Here is a 3619-nt window from a genome sequence, read left to right on the forward strand (position 1 = left end):
TTTGATGCTCACGAGTAGTTTGGTTACAAAATACGCAAGAATGCGCATTTTGGCCGAAACTACAACTCGTCACTGAGCCTAGATAACGTGGTAATCAGTAGGTATAGTCACTACGGACTATAACCATCGTGATCACGCTCACGTTATGAAGTTCCAATGAACTTCGTGTTGACCATAGGCTGGTCAACGTAGAAAGTCAAACAAGACGTTGACTTTCGGACTCGAAAAGCGAATAAAGAGCGAAAGAACACTTACGAAGGGTCCCCGAAAGCTAATCTCGATCCAGGAGCTCAGGTATGAGAGCAAAGGCCCCAACTTAGAGCTTTAGATCAGATTTTTGTGGGTTTTAGCCAAAGCGCCGTTAGGATCGTTTCTTGAATAACGTGCCACGATCTAACCCGTACACTTGTCGAAATGTTGTGGTGGCTTATTTTGCCCCCACCATAGGGTTTTGACACGTGTCGTTGCCCTTTGGATGTTCGAAAGGCCAATGCAAGTGGATCAGAAACATTGCATCTGGTCTTTATGTCTGACCCGGCCCGCGTGAGGGTGCAGGCCAAACTAATGCGGGCCGCCTGAAGGAGCAGATCAGACAACATGTTTCAGAATTTACAGTTTAGGTCCCTGTTGTGGTTTAAGGCCATTTTCAACACTTCTAAGGCCCGTAAAGCCAACTTTAAGGCCCTAAAATGATGCCTAAACATCTTGGACATGAAACATGCTCGAAAATATGTCGGGTGTTGGTTCGTTTGGCCATACGAATGCGATGTTCGGTTAATTACGACGAAATGCGCATAAGCGCGAAAAACGATCCAAATGACGCGACGAATGGATTTTTCTCATGCCAAACACTAAGGCATAATATAAGGATGCTTACATAAATTTTTGGATGTCCGGATGTATTCAGAACGTAAGTTATGCGCGAAAGTGCAAACTTGTGCACTTTTTGACACTTTTAGTCCCTGAATGATCCAAAGGTTTGTTTTAGCATACCAAACCCCTCAAAGCCTATGTCTAATCTATGTAAAGGATATTTATGGTATGTTTAACTTATGGACATGTTCCGGAATGTTTGTTGCAGTTCAAATTGGCATACTTTCGCAGTTTGTCAAGTTTAGTCCCTGTAAGCGAATTAACTTGTTTTTGCCATACCAAAGCCTTCAAAATTTATTTCTAAGTTATGTAAAGGTTATTTAAGGTATGTTAAGTATATGATGGTCTTCCGGAGTATTTTTCGCATTAAACTGAGTACGTTTACGCACTAGTTTGCGTATAATTCTCCAGAAAGCGTTGTAGAGTTTAAAATTGAACAAGAATTGATATGTGCAAAAGATACACATATTTATACAAGATCCCAAGTATGAAATATAAATTTTCATCGGCTTGGTATTTGTTTGATGATCGCGGTGACACAGGTGTCATAGGTCTCGGCCGTGAGGGCGGGTAAAAGGGAGGAGAGTGTGGTGTGTGAATGGTGAATGAGGGAGATGATGTTCTTATATCCATGCCATATCTTCATAAGATCTTCACAAGTACAAATCATATCTTCTTACAAGATCACAATCTAAAAAAATCTTTCCAAATCCAAGTAAGATCATGGAGGATTAGGAAAATCTTGGTGGGGTTCATGGTGACCGTCCAAGAGGGGGGGGGTAATGTGTAACTTTAAATGGTAACTTGTGTAATTAGTTGGAGGTTAAATGTTAAGTCTAGTGTTTTAAGTGTATGATGCATTATGTAGTATGTTAGGGTGTTCGAGGACTATAACTAGTTCAGAAATACATAAACAATGCTTCTAGCAATATTTTGATGTTCCGGGTAATGTCCGGTTGTTCGGTTAAATACCGGTTTGTTAAAGTGCTAAATTGCACCGTTTAGTGTCCTTTATGTATCCTTTTGTGACGCTTTCAATTCCTAACACTTAGGAAGGTATTCTGGATAATAAAACATGAATTCTGCATGATATTTATGTGTTAAAAAGCTGATTATAGCTGATTTGTGCGGAAATATGTATTTAAAGTGCGTTTCGGGTGCTTTTTAGTGCCTATTCTAGCTTCCGGAATGTCTATATGTTAACCCTTGTATACATATTTGGGTTTTAATGTATTCTTGACGTTGGACCTACACCTAGGCCCCAATTCTATTGTCTGACTGCTTTCTGCAGAATTGTTGACACAATGTCTCTTACCGGTGAGTTTACTAGTATTTCTGACGCAACGCTGTTCATTAATGCATAAAGCAATATTTGTAGTATAAAACGTGCATGAATTCACTTGTATAGTATGTAATCAGAAAATGTTGACATTTAAGCACATAATTGTAGTTATCAAGTATCAATTAAATTGTATGGAAATTACCGGTTTGGTGCAAGTTGTCACAGGTGAATGATGAGGAGCGCCAAAGACCCCGTCGGGTGTATGATGATCTATAGGACTAGCTAGGTGCTACCGGAGATTTATTAAGAGTTTCCTTAAATTAGTGCAGCCTTCGACAGTAATAACCCTAAAAGGAAAAGGGAAATTGATTGGACAGCAAGATACTAGGAAATTTTTCGGACCTTTGAAGGAAAAGTTGGGAGCATGTATGATGGACTACGAAGGAAGTTAAGATACTCACATGCCCTTGGCAGAGTTATCTTACAATAATAATTAACACGCTAGTATTCAGGTTGCTCGGTTTAAAGCCTTGTATGGACGTAAGTGTTGATCACCATTTTGTCGAGCTGACGTGACAAAGGACAATTAACCAGAACTTAGTTTATCTAGGAAACCAGCGACAGGATTTGCCTGGATCGAGGGAAGGTTAAAATTCGCCAATTGATCAACAGGAGGATTACAGGGACAATTGAACGAACCATTGCGATTCCAGATTGAAGATTTGGTTCTGTTAAAGGAGTTATTTTGTGAGAGATGCTATTAGGTTTAGCAGAGAAAAGAAGAGTTGAGCCACAATGATTAGGTCCTTTCAAGAGCCCATCTTGAGTTGGATCAATCGCTTATAAGCTCAAGCTACCATAATGATGGAGTAGTATACATGATGTAATGTTTGGGTTCAGTTGAGAAAGTGTATAATGGATAATACACTGATTTTGTACTTTATAGAGATTTGCTTGGAAGATAAACGGAAATTTATCGAAGCACCGTAGAAGCAGTACGTATAGCTGGAAGAGTTATGCTAATGACCGGACAGGCAATTGCAGCATTCTAGTCATGACTGTGATTTATTGATTTGGCGATTTGTGGATATCTGAAATGAATGCCAGAAGGAAGGAAGACGAGGTTATGAGATTTGATTCTTTGGAGAGCCCATCTCGAGTTTGATCAATCGGGTGTAAACTCAGACTATCATAGGTACGGGGTAATGTATATGTAAATATACGTATGTAGAACCCGAATTGGTGGAATTTTGACTTAATCTTCCTGATTAAGTGCTTGTAAATTTTGAACCTTGAAAAGGGTGGAGAGCGTTGAGACGTGAGATTAGGAATTGAGGATGTGTGTAATATAGGTCTACGAAGATTCTTCGTAAGAATCAAAGTTTCTTGCAGAAACTATAAGACTATATTCATTAACCTGTTTTTGCTATTTCCACCCAGTGCAAAAACAAAACCTGTAGAGTA

The sequence above is a fragment of the Helianthus annuus genome, chromosome 3 (assembly GCF_002127325.2).
Source record: "Helianthus annuus cultivar XRQ/B chromosome 3, HanXRQr2.0-SUNRISE, whole genome shotgun sequence".
NCBI classification, from domain to species: Eukaryota; Viridiplantae; Streptophyta; class Magnoliopsida; order Asterales; family Asteraceae; genus Helianthus; species Helianthus annuus.